General features: G+C 42.5%; 1 protein-coding gene across 3 annotated transcripts in view; it reads left to right on the top strand.

The window, feature by feature from the left end:
- Positions 1 to 21,177, top strand: part of pcbp3 (poly(rC) binding protein 3) — a 155,499-nt gene that overhangs the window by 3,658 nt on the left and 130,664 nt on the right. The window lies entirely within an intron of this gene.

The following is a 21,177-nucleotide window of genomic DNA, read 5'->3' as shown; positions in this document are numbered from 1 at the left end:
CCTTGATGAGCGGCCTTTCAGGCTATGTCGATATAGGACTCGTTTTACTGTAGATATAGATACTTTTGTACCTGTTTCCTCCAGCATCTTCACAAGGTCTTTTGCTGTTGTTCTGGGATTGATTTGCACTTTTCGCACCATCGTACGTTCCTCTCTAGGCGACAGAACGCGTCTCCTTCCTGAGCGTTATGATGGCTGCCTGGTCCCATGGTGTTTATACTTGCGTACTATTGTTTGTACAGATGAACGTGGTACCTTCAGGCGTTTGGAAATTGCTCCCAAGGATGAACCAGACTTATGGAGGTCTACAATTGTTTTTCTGAGGTCTTGGCTGATTTATTTTGATTTTCCCATGATGTCAAGCAAAGAGGCACTGAGTAGGCCTTGAAATACATCCACAGGTACACCTCCAATTGACTCAAATGATGTCAATTAGCCTATCAGAAGCTTCTAAAGCCATGACATCATTTTCTGGAATTTTCCAAGCTGTTTAAAGTCACAGTCAGCTTAGTGTATGTAATCTTCTGACCCACTGGAATTGTGATGCAGTGAATTATAAGTGAAATAATCTTTCTGTAAACAATTGTTGGAAAAATTACTTGTGTCATGTACAACGTAGATGTCCTAACCGACTTGCCAAAACTATAGTTTGTTAACAAGAAATTTGTGGAGTGGTTGAAAAACGAGTTTTAATGACTCCAAACTAAGCGTGTGTAAACTTCCGACTTCAACTGTGCATATGAGATGAGTAAAGCAGTATGTAAACGTTATTAAAGTGACTAGTGTTCCACATCAGTTTTATGTTCTTTCATCACCATGCTAGTGGGTACTATTCAATAATTTATATATACACTAGATGACTAATAGGGGGCGCTATGTTGAAGCCATGCACACACCGTGCCTCAATCTTGGCAGTCCCTCACCATCATATACAGTATATATTTTTTATGCATATAAAGGCATTTAATAATATATACATTCGTTTTTGCCATATTTACTCTATTTCAGACACCTTAATGCAAACTTTAAATTATGTGTGAGATGAACATAAACATTTTAAATAAATAAAAAGATTTAAAAATGTTCTTTGAAGTATCATTTTTAGAGATGAATATACTTTTGTCCTTGAAACATTTAATTCAAACACTGTATAATTCAATGCATTCCTAGGCAGGACTGCTCCTACTGGGGAGTGCCAATATGGCCGACCGGTGGCTTCATAGCATCAGCAATCCAGGGTTTATATACATCATAGGTACTATTTCACGGTATCAAAAGTGAAGTGGAAATGTTGCTAACACTTTACTTAAACCCATAGTAATGCACTATTATTCTTTATAAGCAGGTATGATCCCTCCCTTCTTGTTGTGCCACACCATAATAAATGATAGCTTATGTAGTGTTATCAACATTTTGGGGACTCAAATATAACACCACTTGAAAATAATGTGTTACATATACTGTAGTATCTCTAAAGTAGTTCCACCACTACCAAACAGTTGCATTGTCAGAAATGAAGCAATAATACAGTACAATAATAACATTGAGTCTATTCTCTTTGAAGAGCCCTCTTCTTGTCTTGAGCCGTGCTCTCAAAGCAGCTGGTCCCTTTGTGCTTTGGCTCCTTCTGCCTGTTCCGGATCTCACACTGTCCTGGCTTGGGAGTTGCCTCGGCAGCAGTGGCACAGCGTGAAAAGGGCACCGACATTCACTGGCCAGTGTCCCCATGTATGTCAGAAGGGATGGGGAGAGCACAAAGCAGACACATACGGTACCGGTAGCATCTACTCTGGTCAGATCTGGGTTCTGTTGTCATGAACACTCTTTGTTGTTGTCTTTAAAACAGTGCCGTCTGACAAAAAAGGATTGTTTTAGGCATTCATCAGTTCCATGTTCCGAATGATTTGAGCTATGTTGACATTTTCTGATTTGATCTTTCTCTTAAATATAATTTGAGGATTTAGCGTACACCTTTTTTTCTGCAATAATCACACCTCGTTTGAACCTTTATAGGCCTATGAGCTGTAGGCTATGATATTGCTGCGGTATAGGTGCATTGTTCAGAGCATGTCCGTGGTCAATACATTATTCCCGAACAACATATTGTAGATTAGAATCCTAGAATTCTAACGCCTTAACGCCCTTTTGATGTCCTATGGACATAGATGCACTACGCCACAGCTATGGCGGGACACTGCTTTGTGTCCCTTGTTTCTCTCCCTCTCTCCTTCATCTCAGCCCTGATTGGTAAACAGGCCTCCCCCACTGCGCTGGGTTGTAACTTAAAGACGTTCAGCCCGTGTCATAACTCATAAGCAAATGCAATGTTGGAGGGGGCTGAAACTGAACACTGTACCTTTTCAAAGTTGAGGCTATAGGAGAGAATTATGACCTGTGAAATCAGGGGCCTTTTGTCTCGGCAATGTAATTTAAGCCGGCAATGGGCCGTGAGATCAATGAGAGGCTGAAGAGCCCGGAGAGAGAGCGAGATATGGGTGGAGCTTGGCGCTTTGCCTCCCGCTGCCTGTGTTAACGTCGCTCTGGGTGGTGCAGTTAGGTCGTGAATAGGCACGCTCCCACAATGTCAAAAAGCTATTTTTATACCCGTTAATACATAGGTGGTTCGGAGCAATACCCTAGTGGGATGTAACGTGGAAATATTATTGTTAGCTAGGAACAGGCCTGGCTTTGTTGATCAAAGTATGGTTGGTGGCATGGGAGGGATGCTGTGATTCCATTACAACCAGGAGCGCTGTTCAATCAAAACTGGTATGCAGGAGTTCAACACTCTGCTTGTGCTTTTTTAACCCAATGATTCTACAGATTAATGTTGAGAATAAAAGGAGAACACATTTCCTTGCACGGTGAGAACAATATTGTTTCACCATATCCCTGACACCCACGGATGCTGGTTTTAATTCAGTAGGACCCTAGGTCCCAAAAGCCAGAGCAAACTGGAGTTTAAAGTGGTCATTGACCTAAGCTGGTCACACTTTGTGGTTCTGCTTTCAATACTGCCCTCAAAAGCCAAATACCTACTGTACTGTAACACTGTGTGCTCTTGCAAAGAGACATGTCTGCAGCTTATACAGAAATGCTATCTGGTAATGTCAAGAAAAATGTAAGGGATATGCTTGAGCCCTGTCTCTTAGCCCGCACTTAGCCCACACACTCTCAGCGTTTTTGCTTGATTAAAAGCAACCCAGGAGTTTGTAGAGCACGATAGGTGCGAGCGCAAGGGCTGACAGCTTAACCGCTGATTATTCAAGCCTCTTAGGCTAAGCCACGGCACTCGGATGATTAACATCGACTCTTTTCCCCCCCTCTCTGTCTCAATCTCGCTCTTTCATTCTGTCTTCATTGAGGGGAGCGGAGTTTAGGAAATGGGAAAAGATGGAGACAGGCCGCAGAAGGCAGACCTGTTGTCTCATAGCTTGTGGGGGGATCAGTGCATAGCACAGTGATTCATGTGGTGCAGAGGCTTTATATAGACATAATCCACCCCAGTAGCGTAGCAGCAATGGTTGACTGTGTGAGGCAAGCACATCGGTCGGACTCTCCTATTGCGCCTCCTCCTCCTGCCACAGGGGTGTGAGAGTGTGTCACCAGGTCACGTGGTTATGACTCGGTGATACAGGTCATTAACCCCCCCCGACAGTATGTGTGACGCAGCAGAGCCTGACACACAACTCACGCCTCTCCCTGCGGGGTCATGTCATCTCCACTTCTGCAGGGTGCCAGTGGCTCAGCAACACAGCAGATATTTCTAGGGTTAAATAATGTTCCCGAAATGGGGAAGGCTATGGATTATTCTCTGAATCTTACTTTGTCCAGTTTTCTTGAACTACTTTAAAGAGCATTCCCCATGATATGCCTGCCATGATATGCCTGCCATGATATGACTGTAAGAAGTGTGTGGCAAAAACAATGTGATCACAGTTTTGGTCTGCTGTTTGGTCTGTGTTGAATTCCCTTCAAAGCATCTCTAGAAAGCCTGCACACTCTAGCATTAAATCATAACATCATGAGAACATTGCCACACGTTCGACATACATGGTACACCATTTGTTTGATACTGTTTGGACTGGGGATGATCTTCAGCTTGTGTAAGAGTTATTGAATCATAACGTAAGCTCTTCTCCATGGTAGTTGGGCTGTGTTGGATTACCCCTTCGACTTGTTGGCACAGCCACAGACGACAGCACAGTGACATGCCTGCCGGACAGATTGGCCACAGTTGGGGGGGGGACGTAGGGTGGGAAGGAAAAAGGTGTAGGCTGCCACTGGGGCATCATTATTACATTTTTTGGGGCTAAAGCACTACTGCCTTAGGGTACCCACTGCCTAACCAAGTTTGAACTTGAAATACCAGGTGTAGTACTCTTAGAGCTGGGTTTGGATCCTTCTCACCCCTTTGAGAGAGGATGGAGGATGTGCCCCTTCGGCTTGCCTGACATACTTTCCCTGAGCTGTTGGTTTTTCAGCTCCCAAGGCATCCGCAGAGCCCGCTAAGTCAGCAAACACGCTGCCGAGTGTGCATAAGCAGATGTAGAAAAGAGCGGACGGCTGTAGGAAGACTGAGAAACACTTCCCTCTCTGCTCTTTGCAGTGTACAGGGACTCTGTGTCTATTGTGTCGCCCGCAGAAACCTAAATGAGCTTCAAATCCCATTATTCACATTATCCCACCTTCCCTAGTCTCTGCGCTAATTCATGAATCACTAAAAGTTAAAGACCCCTTGGCCCGATTTAATCAAAACTGGTAACCAGGTTTTTAGGTAAGAACAAAATAGAATACCCTCTAGCTCTGCAATAATTTATGTTTCAGATAAATGTAGTCAACAAAATTATTTCAATGTGAACCAAAACAACTTCACTGTATTCTAGGTATAACACGCTACTTTGCAATACTAGGAAAACATTCTCCACCTTAAAACTAGCCCTTCGTTTCATCCCTTTCTCTACCCCCCCACCCACTTCACATTATGAATGAAATGCTATTACCCTCTTCTTACTATCTATTATTCATATAATGCAATGCTGAAACTGTGTCTGTGCTAATACTTAGCAGATCATGTGGGTATCTCCACTAATGCTACCTCCTCTCCTCGTCTCCTTTCCTTCATCTGAACTGATCAGACACATGGACCGGTGAGGGTAAAATAGGGTAATATGCTGAGAGCCAACAGGGGTGTCTGCTGTCACCTCATCAGTTGTTTAATGAGAGGAAGAAGGAAAGGAAACAAGGAAAGGAAGCTACCTTAGACCATTGAGATGAAGTGCAGGCCTGGACCAAAATCCTGCTTCTGTTATTGGTTGACAGATACCAGGATGTTTTTGTTATTTTTTTCTGGCTTTTCGAGACTGACACATTGGCCTCCTTACAACGGCAGAACTCCTCGAGGCATCAAGTGGTGCGCAATTAAGAACTGCTCCTCTATTTTGACATTTTAAAGAGCTCATCACCAAGTTGAGTCGCAATCTGTTTCCCGCAGGCAAATCTAAGTAGCATATTACTTAGCGTGGTACGATTTCTCCCTCCAAGTTTGGAGTTTGATCCATCGGCTAATTCGCTTTCACAATCTCTCAGAGAGTACCGCAGCCTGTGACATCATGATGCCCTCCCCCTCCCCTTATTTCTTGAAAAGCTTAGCAGCCTAGGTAAAGCAGAAACGAAGCACTATCTATTCTTCTCTGGAGGGGGACAAGAATGTGTGTGGGGGAGGAAGAGGGGGTGGTTTGGGTGATATTCAAGTCTGGGGAAATGCCTTTGAATTTTCTGAAATAGGTTTTTTTTTCTGTGGGATTAAGACATTAAAGTCTCCAAATCATCAAAGTGCTTTAATGTCACTGCTTCATGAGGAGGGGATCTGCGTTGCCTCTTGAAGGTGTGAGCATGTCAAACGCTGCTAAACGATTCAGAATATTACCCTTCCTCTCCCCCACCAATCTTATTTTATTTTACCTGCATATTCAAATGACTAATACCGCTTTTGTTGTTGAGTTGATCGTGCTTAGACTTCAACAGTATTTTCATGGTTATGTTAAAAAATTATGTAAAATGGTCAGTGAGAGAAAGGCCTTGTTAATGTTTGTTAGAATTTATCAGTTCACCGATTTACACCATTTTATATCTGTCATATTGTCAGGTCCACCTTGACACCCTAATTAGTGAGGAAATATTTATGCTTCTGTATGCACGTGTGATTATGAGAGATTTAGAAAGGGAAAGAGCGTGAGTGAGTGAAAGAGAGATAGAGACCGAGAGGGAGGGATATTCCCTCCACTTTGAGGGGCAATCAATCAGCCAAAACCTCTGAAAAAAAATTGTAGACCTCAAGTCTGGTTCATCCTTGGGAGCAATTTCCAAACGCCTGAAGGTACCACGTTCATCTGTACAAACAATAATATGCAAGTATAAACACCATGGGACCATGCAGCCGCCATACCGCTCAGGAAGGAGACGCGCTCTGTCTCCTAGAGATGAGCGTACTTTGGTGCGAAAAGTGCATATCAATCCCAGAACAACAGCAAAGGACCTTGTGAAGATTCTGGAGGAAACAAGTACAAAAGTATCTATATCCACAGCAAAATGAGTCCTATATCGACATAACCTGAAAGGCCGCTCAGCAAGGAAGAAGCCACTGCTCCAAAACCGCCATAAAAAAGCCCGACTATGGTTTGCAACTGCACATGGGGACAAAGAGCGTACTTTTTGGAGAAATGTCCTCTGGTCTGATGAAACAAAAATATAACTTTTTGGCCATAATGGCCAAAGAACACCATCCCAACCGTGAAGCACGGGGGTGGCAGCATCATGTTGTGGGGTGCTTTGCTGCAGGAGGGACTGATGCCCTTCACAAAATAGATGGCATCATGAGGTCGGAAAATTATGTGGATATATTGAAGCAACATCTCAAGACATCAGTCAGGAAGTTAAAGCTTTGTCGCAAATGGGTCTTCCAAATGGGCAATGACCCCAAGCATGCTTCCAAAGTTGTGGCAAAATGGCTCAAGGACAACAAAGTCAAGGTATTGGAGTGGCCATCACAAAGCCCTGACCTCAATCCTATTGTGGGCAGAACTGAAAAAGCGTGTGTGAGCAAGGAGGCCTACAAACCTGACTCAGTTACACCAGCTCTGTCAGGAGGAATGGGCCAAAATTCACCCAACTTATTGTGGGAAGCTTGTGGAAGGCTAACCGAAATGTTTGACCCATGTTAAACAATTTAAAGGCAATGCTACCAAATACTAATTGAGTGTATGTAAACGTCTGACCCACTGGGAATGTGATGAAAGAAATAAAAGCTCTCTACTATTATTCTGACATTTCACATTCTTAAAATAAAGTGGTGATCCTAACTGACCTAAGACAGGGAATTTTTGTCTAGGATTAAATGTCAGTTGTGAAAAACTGAGTTTAAATGTATTTTTCTAAGGTGTATGCGAACTTCCGACTTCAACTGTACATGTAATACATTTTACATGAAGGGGATATACATTAGGTATTCATAGCAATTTTTTATAACCAGTCAGGACACCTTCATGAGTAGTCCCATTGACCTAGCCTGCTGAGCTGAAGCCTAGGCCCCTCATATTCAAATCTGGACCTCAAAGCCAGTTCCACTGCTTTTTTTCATTCTTCCACTCTAATCAGGGACTGATTTAGACCAGGTGGTGCATTTAATTTTTAGGTAGAATGAAAAACCACCCGGCTCCGGACCTCATAGGGTAATATTTGAATAACTCTGGCCTTGGCATTAGTTGGGTAACTGATGCAGATCTTCAAGTTTACAAACACATTACACTGGAATCAATTTCTCAGGGGCCATCACCTAATGCCATTGCGGCCTTGAGTCCCTAAACTGCTACAAGGGCAATGCTATCTGGCTGACCCTGTGTTGCTCCCAGACAGTTAGTGTGTGTGGTGTGTTAGGGGTTGGTACTGTGACAGCGAAAAGCCCGTGTCCGTTACAAGTGGACCAATAAAGTGTCCGTTACAATAGACCAATAAATACATATTCTACGGGACTTTATATAGAATTAAAAATAAAACAGCTCTTCACTGATGTTGAACCAATGTGTTAAGGGTCTTAATCAATTGGAAACCACACTGCCATTTCACCCTGAATGTTTAAGATGTACAGTGCTGTGAAAAAGTGTTTGCCCCCTTTCTGATTTCTTATTTTTTTGCATATTTGTCACACTTAAATGTTTCAGATCAAAATTATTTTAATATTACACAAAGATAACCCAAGTAAACACAACATGCAGTTAAGTGATCATTTTATTTATTAAGGGAAAAAGGCTATCCGAACCTTCATAGCCCTATGTGACAAAGTAATTGCCCCCCCCCCCTTGTTAAATCATGAATTTACTGTGGTTAATCAAATTTTTTGGAAAGCTGAGTTCAATTTCACTAGCCACAACCAGTCCTGATTACTGCCAGACCTGTTGAATCAAGAAATCACTTAAATAGAACCTGTCTGACAAAGTGAAGTAGGCCAAAATATCTCAAAAAGCAAGGCATCATGCCGCGATCCAACGACATTCAGGAACAGATGAGAAACAAAGTAATTTACATCTATCAGTCTGGAAAGGGTTACAAAGCCATTTCAATAGCTTTGGAACTCCAGCGAACCACGGTGAGAGCCATTATCTACAAATGGAGAACATTTGGAACAGTGGTGAACCTTCCCAGGAGTGGCCGGCCTACCAAAATTACCCCAAGAGCGCAGCGACGACTCATCCAAGAGGTCAAAAAAGAACCCACAACAGCATCTAAAGAACTAGCAGGCATCACTTGCCTCAGTTAAGGTCAGTGTTCATGACTCAACCATAAGAAAGAGACTGGGCAAAAATGGCATCCATGGCAGAGTTCCAAGGCGAAAACCACTGCTGACCAAAAATAACAAAGGCTCGTCTCACTTTTGGCAAAAAACATCTTGATGACCCCCAAGACTTTTGGGGAAATATTCTGTGGACTGACAAGACAAAGTTGAACTTTTTGGAAGGTGTGCGTCCCGTTACATCTGGCGTAAAAGTAACACAGCATTTCAGAAAAAGAACATCATACCAACAGTCAAATATGGTGGTGGTAGTGGTGGTGGTAGTGATGGCGGTGCTAGTGTGATGTCTGGGGCTACTTTGCTGCTTCAGGACCTGGACGACTTGCTGTGATTGATGGAACCATGAATTCTGCTCTCTACCAAAAAATAGAGAGCATGGCCGAGTATGTCCGGCCATCAGTTCATGAACTCAAGCTGAGGCGCACTTTGGTTCTGCGGCAGGACAATGATCCAAAACACACCAGAAAGTCCACCTCTGAATGGCTTAGAAAAAACTAAATGAATGTTTTGGAGTGGCCTAGTGAAAGTCCGGACTTGAATCCGATTGAGATGCTGTGGCGTGACCTTAAAAAGGCGGTTCATGCTTGAAAACCCTCCAATGTGGCTGAATTAAAACAATTCTGCAAAGAAGAGTGGGCCAAAATTCCTCCACAGCGATGTGAAAGACTCATTGCCAGTTATCGCAAACGCTTGATTGCAGTTGTTGCTGCTGAGGGTGGTACAACCAGTTATTAGGTTTAGGGGGCAATTACTTTTTCACATAGGGCCATGAAGGTTCGGATAGCTTTTTTCTCTTAATAAATAAAATCATCACTTAAAAACTGCATTTTGTGTTTATTTGGGTTATCTTTGTGTAATATTTAAATATGTTTGGTGATCTGAAACATTTAAGTGTCACAAATGTGCAAAGAAAATTGAAATCAGGAAGGGGGAAAATACTTTCTCACAGCACTGTATTTGAGATGTTGTCATATGGACACAAAACCTCACCTAATACAGCATAAACATTATGCTTAAACCTGTGGGGCAGTTATCCTTCATAAACAACTGATTGAATTACGGTGTTCGAGTTTGGAGCACTGGCGGTGGGTGGACTTTGTCTTGTTTTGGACAAAATAAAATGATTCTGCAATTTTTGGAATATGATCTGTGCAACATCATAGACAATCTGGGATATCGTCAGATAGTGGCGGGGCTGCCGTTGGGCTTGAACACAGACTCCAGATTGTGGCTTTAAAAATAGATTTTCTCACGTGGTTAGTGATGGTACTTGTAAATAATATCATGGGTCAGTAACTCACACACACACACACACACAAACAGGACTGCGATGACCAGGCAGAAAGCCTGGCTCCTCGGGCATAAACATGTCCAGGTTCAAGATATACATCTGAGTGGATCAGTCTAATACCTTAGCTGTATTTGTGTGTGTGTGTGTGTGTGTGTGTGTGTGTGTGTGTGTGTGTGTGTGTGTGTGTGTGTGTGTGTGTGTGTGTGTGTGTGTGTGTGTGTGTGTGTGTGTAGCTGTATTTGTGTGTGTGTGTGTGTGTGTGTGTGTGTGTGTGTGTAGCTTCTCATCCTTCTCTGTGGTACTGCACAAAAGTAGAAAACCTAACGGGGTCAAACGAAGGGCATCTAAGAAGAGAGAAAATTACCTCTTTAGAATTATGCAAAACACATCCATATCAATCGCCTCTAGATAAGTTTCACCAAGGGCTGACAACAACCAAATTTGAAGCGGCACCGGTTTTATGGTAGTTCATTACTGATAACAAGGAATGCTAGAGCCTGTTTGGAAGTGCTATTTGATAAGCCAGATCGCATACATTGCTGTAACTGGGCTACTCTATTTAACAGACATAGCGGGGAGTGATATGATGCTGTGAACGTTTGCTTACTCCTCTTCGTCCTGAGTGGGAAATAACATAAGACCTGCTCTTTAGATTACTGACAATATCAAATCAAATTTTATTGGTCACATACACGTGATTAGCAGATGTTATTGCGGGTGTGGTGAAATGCTTGTGCTCCTATTACAAGCAATATCTAACAAATTACACAACATATACCCAATACACACAAATCTAAGTAGGAATGAATTAAGACTATATACATATGGACGAGCGATGTCAGAGCGGAATGGACTAAGATACAGCAGAATAGTATAGAATACAGTATATACATATGAGATGAGTAATGCAAGATATTCACTTAATAATGTTTACATAAGACGCCGTAGAATAGTATAGAAAACAGTACATGAGATGAGTAATGCCAGATATGTAAACATTAAAGTGACTAGTGTTCCATTTCTTAAAGTGGCCAGTGATTTCTTGGCTATGCCTATATACAGCAGCCTCCAATGTGCTAGTGATGGCTGTTTAACATTCTGATGGCCTTGAGATCGTTTTTCAGTCTCTCAGTCCCAGCTTTGATGTACCTGTACTGACCTCGCTTTCTGGAAGATAGCGGGGTGAACAGGCAGTGGCTCGGTGTGGTTGATGTTCTTGATGATCTTTGTTGCCTTCCTGTGACATTGGGTGCTGTAGGTGTCCTGGAGGGCGGGTAGTTTGCCCCCGGCAATGGTTGGGCAGACCACACCACCCTCTGGAGAACCTTGCGGTTGCAGGCTGTGCAGTTACTGTACCAGGCGGTGATACAGCCCGACAGGATGCTTTCAATTGTGCATCTGTAAAAGTTTGTGAGGGTTTTTAGTGACAAGACACATTTATTTAGCCTCCTGAGGTTGAAGAGGCTCTGTTGCGCCTTCTTCACCATACAGTCTGTGTGGGTGGTCCATTGCAGTTTGTCAATGATGTGTACGCCAAGGAACTTGAAGCTTTCCACTTTCTCCACTGCGGTCCTGTCTATGTAGATGTGCACCCTCTGCTGTTTCCTGAAATTCACGATCATCTCCTTTGTTTTGTTGACATTGAGTGAGATGTTGTATTCCAGGCACAACACTCCCAGAGCCCTGTAGGCTGTCTCATCATCATTGGTAATCACGCCTACTACTAATTGTGTCTGCAAACTTGATAATTGAGTTGGAGGCATGCTTGGCCACGCAGTCGTGGGTGAACAGGGAGCACAGGAGGGGGCTGAGCATACACCCTTGTGGGGCCCCAGTGTTGAGAATCAGTGGAGTGGAGGTGATGTTTCCTACATTCACCACCTGGGGGCGGCCCGTCAGGAAGTCCAGGACCCTGTGGCACAGGGCGGGGTTCAGATCCAGGGCCTCGAGCTTAATGATGAGCTTGGAGGCTACTATGGTGTTGAATACTGAGCTATAGTCAATAAACAGCATTCTTACATGGGTATTCCTCTTGTCCAGATGGGATACGGCAGTGTGCAGAGTGATGGCGATTGCATCATCTGTGTATTTATTGGGGTGGTAAGCAATTTGAAGTGGGTCTAGGGTGGCAGGTAAGGTGGAGGTGTGTGATCCTTGACTAGTCTCTCAAAGCACTTCATGATGACAGGAGTGGTGAGTGAGGTGGGTGCTACTGGGCGATAGTCATTAAGTTCAGTTACCTTTGCCTTCTTGGGTACAGGTACAATGGTGGCCATCTTGAAGCATGTGGGGAGAGCAGACTGGGGTAGTGATTGATTGAATATGCCCGTAAACACACTAGACAGCTGGTCTGCTTATGCTCTGAGGATGCGGCTGGGCCAGAAGCCATGCGAGGGTTAACACTTAAATGTTTTACTCACGTCGGCCACGGAGAGGAAGAGCCCAAAGTTCTTGGTAGCAGTCTGCATCGGTGGCACTGTGTTATCCTCAAAACATGCAAAGAATGTGTTTAGCCTGTCCGGAAGCAAGACTTCGCCTCGGCGACATAGCTGGTTTTCTTTTTGTAGTCTGATTGTCTGTAGTCCCTGCCACATACGTCTCGTGTCCGTTGAATTGCGACTCCACTTTATCTTTATACTGACGTTTAGCTTGTTTGATTTCCTTGCGCAGTGAATAACTACACTGTTTATATTCTGCCATATTACCAGTCACCTTACCATTGTTAAATGCGATGGTTCACGCTTTCAGTTTCGCGCGAATGTTACCATCTATCCATGGTTTCTGGTTAGGGTAGGTTTTAATAGTCACAGTGGGTACTACATCTCCTATACACTTCCTTATAAACTCAGTCACCGTATCAGTGTATGCGTCTAGATTATTTTCGCAAGCTACCTGAAACATATCCCAGTGCACGTGATCAAAACAATCCTGAGGCGTGGATTCCGATTGCTCCGACCAGCGTTGAATAGTACGATGCACGGTTACTTTGTTTGAGTTTCTGCCTATAGGACGGGAGGAGCAAGATGGAGTCGTGGTCAGATTTGTTGAAAGGAGGGCGGGGGAGGGCGTTGTAAGCATCCCGGAAGTTTGAATAGCAATGGTCGAGAGTCTTAGCAGCGCGAGCAATACAGTCAATATGTTGATAGAACTTCAGCAGCCTAGTCCTCAGATTTGCTTTGTTAAAATCCCAAGCTACAATAAATGCAGGTGGGATGTAAACGGCCGTGTTGATGACAGAGGAAAATTCTCTTGGGAGATAATATGGTCGGCATTTAATTGTGAGGTATTCCAGGTCGGGTGAACAAAAAGACTTGAGTTCCTGTATGTTCCTAGAATTACACCATGAGTCATTAATCATGAAACACACCCCTCCACCCTCCTGCTTCCCGGAGAGATATTTATTCCTGTCTGCGCGATGTACTGAGAATCCTGCTGGCTTTACTGACTCCGACAGAGTATCGCGAGAGAGCCATGTTTCCGTGAAACAAAGTATGTTACAGGCCCGATGTCTCTCTGGAAAGAAATCCTTGCTCTAAGCTCATCAACTTTGTTATCCAAAGACTGAACATTAGCGAGTATACTCAGAAGCAGTGGATGGTGTGCACGACTCCTAAGTCGAACTAGCAGGTGCATCTCGCCGGCGATGTTTTGGGTCGGCCTCTGGAATAAGTTCAATTGCTCTGGGGAGAGTGAACAAAGGATCTGCTCCAGGGAAGTCGTATACATAAAAAACGAAATACGGCAAAGTTTTCTAAGAGCTAGTCGCGATGCTGCCATCTCCGTCAGCGCCATCTTATGATATTAATGAATAGGCATAACATGTTTATTTTTCTCTGCATAATAACAATAACTAATGAGGCTGAACATTGACTTATAATGTTCTAAATTCTTAAAATAGCATTACTTTCTCTTAAAATAAGTATTCCAAATGACCTGTGCACTGGGAATTTAATTTTAAATGTGATTTCTGAGGCTGTTTCAAGCCTCCGGGACCGTAAATGGTGATTCCTGGTCTAGATTATATTTTCCAAATATTTATTTTGTAGAGTCTTGATTTTTGAGGGAACAATTTTTTCCACAGAATGTCATATCATGCGGTATGTCACCTCACAAACTGTGCATTTCTGCTTTCTGAAGAGCTGACACATTAACTTTAGTAAACCTGGGTATAAAAATAGGCTACGCCCAAAATGGCACCCTATTCCCTATTTAGTGCACTACTTTTGACCAATAGGGTAAAACAGTGCACTATATAGGGAATAGGATGCAATTTGGGACACACCCATAGCTCTACTAATCCTCCCTTTACAGTGGCACAAAATGACATGAAAGCAAGTCATCTTACTGCACAGTGAATGGGCTCTCCCCAACCTACATCAAAGCGCTCCAAGGAATGATACGCACAGTCAAACTTATGTGATGCAAGTAGTTCTGGTGGCCCATAGTGCAATTAAGCAATTCATACATTATGTAGTGTTTGCTAAAAAACTTCTTATGGCTAGCTAAGCCCCTCTGCTGAATCTTTTGTATAAAAGAGATTTTAAATCCTACAGCTCCTGATGGGTTTCTACGTATGAGCAGTTTTACAATTTCCCTGTTTGTGTGTGTTTATTTGTGTGGGTGGGTGGGTGGGTGCGTGCGTGAGAGAGAGAGAGAGAACGAGATCCCCTCCCCTAAATGTTCTGTCTGGAACCTTGGATGTTGAAGCTCCCAAACGTTTCAGTCAGGATTTTTTAAAGACTGTATGTCAAAAGTACTGTACCTTAAAACTTCCTTGCCAGCACAGATTGTGAAACAGTACAAAACATTACGAACACCTTCCTAATATTGAGTTGACCCCCTTTTGCTTTCAGATCAGCCTCAATTTGTCTGGGCATGGACTCTACAAGGTTTTGAAAGTGTTCCACAGTGTTCCCATGTTGACTCCAATGTGGTGGACCATTCTTGATACACACGGGAAACGATTGAGCATGAAAAAAACCCAGCAGTGTTGCAGTTTTTTTACACAAACCGGTGTGCCTAGCACCTACTACCAAAGGCACTTAAATCTTGTGTCTTGCCCATTCACCCTCAATGGCACACGCATACACAATCCATGTCTCAATTGTCTCACAAATCCTTCTTTAACTATGTCCTCCTCAACTTCATCTACACTGATTGAAGTGGATTTAGCAAGTGACATCAATAAGGGATCATAGCTTTCACCTGGATCATCACCCCCCCCCTCGTCATTCTATGTCATGGAAAGAGCATGTTTTGTACACTCGGTGTATATCAATGATGCTGTTGTACTTACATTACTGATATATGTACAGTTGAAGTCGGAAGTTTACATGCACTTAGATTGGAGTCATTAAAACTTGTTTTTCAACCACTCCACACATTTCTTGTTAGCAACTACATCTACTTTGTGAATGACAAGTCATTTTTCCAACAATTGTTTACAGATTATTTCACTTAAAATTCACTGTATCACAATTCCAGTGGGTCAGAAGTTTGCATACACTAAGTTGACTGTGCCTTTAAACAGCTTGGAAAATTTCAGAAAATGATGTCATGGCTTTAGTTAATTGCCTAGTTTGCTCTATAACCCATTCGTTCATACGCCACGGAGACATACAATAAGGCCATGACAACAAAAAGACAGCAGTCACACACTGGTGGAATAAATTCTACACTTACGTTTGTTTCATCACAAAACCGGAGAGCAACATGTGTCCAGTGAAGTCTACAAAGCAAATACTGCATGTAACAAACAGTTATATCACCTGCAGAATGGTCAAGCAAGTTCATGTTTTTGACAATTTACTAAACAACTACTGATTTAAAACCACAGAGTTATCGCAAGTCAGCACAAAGACAACAGGAGAACTGCCTCTGCTATTCCAGCTGCCTCCGCGATTTCAACTTAAACATCATCAAATCAACAATACTATATATGCTTAGTTTAATACACTGAAAACAAACTTAAAGATACCAATAACAATTTAGGCCAATCAATGTCTCTAAATATCATGTGGCTGTCCATGGTACTGGTTTCTCTGTGTGTGTACGCATGTGTGTGCATAAGTAAACAAAACAAATTGGGAATCACCCTACTTGTAGACTAGTTGAACGCCAATGTGATCTTCCTCTCTTTCGGTCTATGGCTCTGTTATACAGTACACTTTAAGTTTTTGATGTCATGGGCTACCAGGCTAAGATGCTGGCTGACTTCCTCGCATGGGCAGCAATGTACCAGGAAAGTTAGCTAGCTAGCTAGTTAATGTGAGCCTACTAGCTCCCCTCATTGAATCGTGGGATGGGACAAGGACATCCCGGCCGGCCAAACCCTCCTCTAACTCAGACAACGCTGGGACAATTGTGCGTCGCCTCATGGGTCTCCCGGTCGCGGCCGGCACGGGTCTTGAACCAGCATCTGTAGGAACGAAGTTTGCAGTGTCTTAGACCACTCGGGAGGCTCCATCCACAAAGTTTCTATTGCTTATCAATTGCCTTGCACAAAGTATCAAAATACTAAAATATTACTTAAACAGGACTCTTAAAGAATTTCACGTAAAGAATTTTTTGATTACAGAAATAATGAACAAAATATGGAAAAATAAATAATGAAATGTTAATTATATAAAGCAGCCCATGTAATCATCTGTCAGAGAGTAGATCAAATCGGCCCAAGCCCCAAGTAATACATTTGGGCCACATAACTCACACCGGAATCAGCCCGAGCTCAATCCCCACATCCTAGCCGTAAGTAAGACTGGGCCGAAGGCGGCCCAGACTCGGAAGGCGGCCCAAACTCGGCCGACATGACATTGGCCGAGTCTGACTCTCAGCCGAGTGCCCCGACTCTCAGCCGGAATCGGCCCAGATCCACTGTGCTTGCTGGGATCTAGGCTACATATTGAACTTCAATCGTATCAGGCCAGTGGTTAGATCTCTCTGTACAGAGATTTTAGTCAAAACCACAAGTCTAAATCCCTGTCTCCATCCATGGCTTAGGAATGGGCCAATTTAGCAAGCTAGCTACTGCAACACAAGCAGATAAGTTTTTCTGAAGATGATGTTTTGCTTAGGAAGTGATTTGATTGGTCTGAAGCCAAATCCAAACTGGCCTCGTTTGGGTTGGTTTTGCTGCACCAGGACAACCCACAGTTGAGTTCAGCTCAATGCTGATTGGCTAATTATTTTATCATTTTTTATCAAGGGAGGCCAAATGCTTGCTGGCATCAATCAATCAAATGCTACGGCGGCAACATGCTATACTCTTTTGCTCCAGACAGCATCAGATCCATGGGCTAAACATACAGAGACAGAGGTGCGCTGTTTCCCTATGGTCTGTGCATTGATGTAGTACTCATAAAATGTATTATCAAATTGATGGCAGATCCATTCCTGTACTCTAAAATGAGCCTGCTCTATTCAGTTGGTTAGTCAAAATGTATATTATTCAGTTATTTTTTCCATCGTTATATTGTTAATGGGTTTTTTAAACCAAATCTGTGGAAAGATCCAGAGGATCAAGTATTTATTTCCTCTACATGAATAAATCACCACTTCAATCTAATCATTGTAATGAAACTAACCAATGAGAATTCATATATTTTCCTCAATGAGTAGTCCATGAGTTTGCACCAAATACCCTCTCAAGAGACAACTTCATTTGCCCGTTTAAAAAAAATGTGGGACCGCTTTTGGTTTAATGAATACAGACATGATGCACTTTATGATTTCGGCAGTCCAAAGTGTCGTGTTTTCAGCAGTCCAAATTGGTTCACTTAAGAAGTATGTATATTTCATTTTGAAATCTTTCTCCTTTTGAATCATTGTTACTCTACAGATACAATATGGATCCCCTGTTGGTAAATATATAAATTGCCCATTCTGTATCTCGCAAAGAGCACAGCTCCTTTTACTCCTCCGGAGATAATATGGATATAGAGATTTATCGGTTTGCCTCCCCCTGACGGCTTGTGTTTTGTAGCAAGCTTTCGTAGAGGCCTGCGATTCATTATTAATACTCATCATATAAATTGTTTAGGTTGGATTAATATTGTATGATATGTTCTGTAAGGCAAAAAGATATGAGTGACTTATTTGGGAACATAAAATGGTGGTCTTAAATTGAAAACTGTGCTAACCTCAGGGAATAACGATTTGCGATTATAGGATGTATGTTCTTTATGATGTAATCATTTGGCATTTGCTTGTATTTTGTTTACTCCTACTTTATAGATACACCAGTATTCAATTCAATGTGGAAAGAGACATTATTGATGCTTACGAATGAAGTTGCATTTAAATGCAGCCCTCAAGCTTCTGAGTAGTAGTTTTGCTCCAATCACATGGACGATCAGTGCATTATCAATGTCAGGTGGTCACACGTCAATCCAATGCCTTGGCCTCATTCAGTAGGCAAACAGTGTGGAATGTTTCAGATAGAAATATGAACAGAACTGACTTGAATCCTTATGGTACATGTCAGAGAGGCATGTCAGAGAGGCATTCTTATAAGGGCCATACAGTATAGACCTGGAAAAATGTACTTGCCCCACAGTCTTATAAAGGTTAACTACTCTGTAGATCTATATACCTAAGTTATTTTATTCTCCCTGCCTCTCCGCCTCCATCTCAACAAATCTGCTCAGACAGACGGATGTGCATGTGCTATTACTATCAGAACAGCCTATAGTCCTGAACAGGGGTCAAACGCTAATCTCTAAAAGTGAGGATATTTAAAGAGGAAATTAAAGGAGGAATAAGCGAGGATAAAGTATTAGGCTTTTTAGATATCATTACACATTAATATCGGATTCATGTGCCGAAGCCCTTTGCTGACTTCAATGCTGCGTTGTAATAGAGTTTCACCTCTGCGATTCTCGCCATTGGCTCTCTGTCAGAGGAGAGATCCAATCACCATACGCCACCCTAGTTCCGAGGAGGAAGATAAGCTCCCGTTCTCTGTGTGCGCCTATCTGTCCCTGTCTTTTATCATTTCCTGTAGACTAGTAGAGGGATGTCTTGGGGATGGGGGTTGAATACATCAGACAAATGTTCTGATCCAGGGAGGCTTGTTAAACTTTCTAAATTCCGCCGCAATTTCCATTGAAGATAAATAGACAAATATTTAACAGAATATATCATTCTCTATACCTAGAACATGATGCATACAATATCTAGCAACCATGGAATTTTGTGTACATTCTGCGTCTGGCATGGTGTGGCTAAGGGTTAGGCCAGGTTAAGATTTTGTAGTGTATTATTGTGTGAAAGGGAATGTGATAATCCAGCAGAGGGCAGTGTCCTCCCCTAGTAAATCAATCTCAGTGGCAAAGTGGTGTAGGGCTGATCTTGGGTCCGTTTTGCATTTCCCCCACTAATAGTTAAGGTTAGGACTAGGACTGGAGAAGCTGATCCTAGATCTGTATCTAGGGGAATCTTCACACTGGAGCAAGTCAGAGCCAGTATTCACAAGAGTCTCAGAGTAGGAGTGCTGATATGGGATCAGGTTTGCCTTTTAGATCATGCTGAATAAGAATATACGGACAGGGAGGGACCTGATCCTAGATCAGCACTTCAACTCTGAAACACTTTTTAAATACGGGCCCTGAAGGCACCATGTAACATCCTCACTCCCCCACCTTCCCTCAACACATCATTAATGTGACTTTACCATTGTTGTTATTGTAGGCCAAAAAGTATTGGATATCATTGTGTGTGTGTGTGTGTGTGTGTGTGTGTGTGTGTGTGTGTGTGTGTGTGTGTGTGTATGCATGCCTGTCTGTGTGCATGCATGCTTGCATTTATTCTATTCACAATCACATAGCTCCCCATCCCATGCTGCTGAATGCATGGTACAAGCCAGCAGAGGGAGCTGTGGACACAATAAAAGCTACCAACATGTGCCTTGATCCACATCACTTTTGTAAGGATACAATTCATAATGATTCCCCTCTTTTCCCCTGGAGTAGTGGCCGGCTCCAGGCATAAGCGACATAAGCAAGTAGTCTAGCCAGCTGTCTAAACTTGTAATAATCATGGTCGAATACCGACCGGGCACGCAGGGTATTTGCCCAAGGGCCCTGACCTCCAGGGGGCCACCATTGATTTTGTTTGTCACTCTCACTCAGATGTCATTAAAACATGGCTAGGGTACGTGGGACGGTAGCGTCCCACCTGGTCAACAGCCAGTGAAACTGCAGTGCCAGTGAAACTGAGAGGAGTAACAAAAAGCAGAAATAGAGATAAAATTAATCCCTAACCTTTGATGATCTTCATCAGATGACACTCATAGGACTTCAAGTTACACAATACATGTATGTTTTGTTCGGTAAAGTTCATATTTATATCCACATATCTGAGTTTAGGCGGGACGCTACTGCCTCACTTGGCAAAAGACAGAGAAAATGCAGAGCGCCAAATTCAAATTAATTACTATAAAAACTACTATAAAAATCAAACTTTCATTAAATCACACATGAAAGATAGCAAATTGAAGCTACACTGGTTGTGAATCCAGCCAACATGTCAGAATTCAAATAGGCTTTTCGGCAAAAGCAAACAATGTTATTATCTGAGGATAGCATCATTGTAAACAAAGAGAGAGAAGCATTTTTCAACCCTGCAGGCGCGACACAAATCGCAGAAATAAAAATATAATTCATGCCTTACTTTTGATGAGCTTCTGTTGTTGGCACTCCAATATGTCCCGTAAACATCACAAATGGTCCTTTTGTTCGATTAATTCCGTCGATATATATCCAAAATGTCAATTTATTTGGCGCGTTTGATCCAGAAAAAACACTGGTTCCAAATTGTGAAACGTGACTACAAAATATCTCAAAGGTTACCTGTAAACTTTGCCAAAAAATTTCAAACTACTTTTGTAATACAACTTTAGGTATTTTTTTACGTAAATAAATTGACCAAATTGAAGACGGATTGATCTGTGTTCAATACAGGATTAAAACCAACTGTAGCTAGCTTTCTGGTCATGCGCTTCTAACAAACAGGACACTTCGAGTGACCCTCCTTCAAGATG

The sequence above is a fragment of the Salvelinus namaycush genome, chromosome 19 (assembly GCF_016432855.1).
Source record: "Salvelinus namaycush isolate Seneca chromosome 19, SaNama_1.0, whole genome shotgun sequence".
In the NCBI taxonomy this organism is placed as follows: domain Eukaryota; kingdom Metazoa; phylum Chordata; class Actinopteri; order Salmoniformes; family Salmonidae; genus Salvelinus; species Salvelinus namaycush.
The sequence above is the reverse complement of the archived record's forward strand: the minus strand, read 5'-3'. Positions and strand labels throughout refer to the sequence as shown.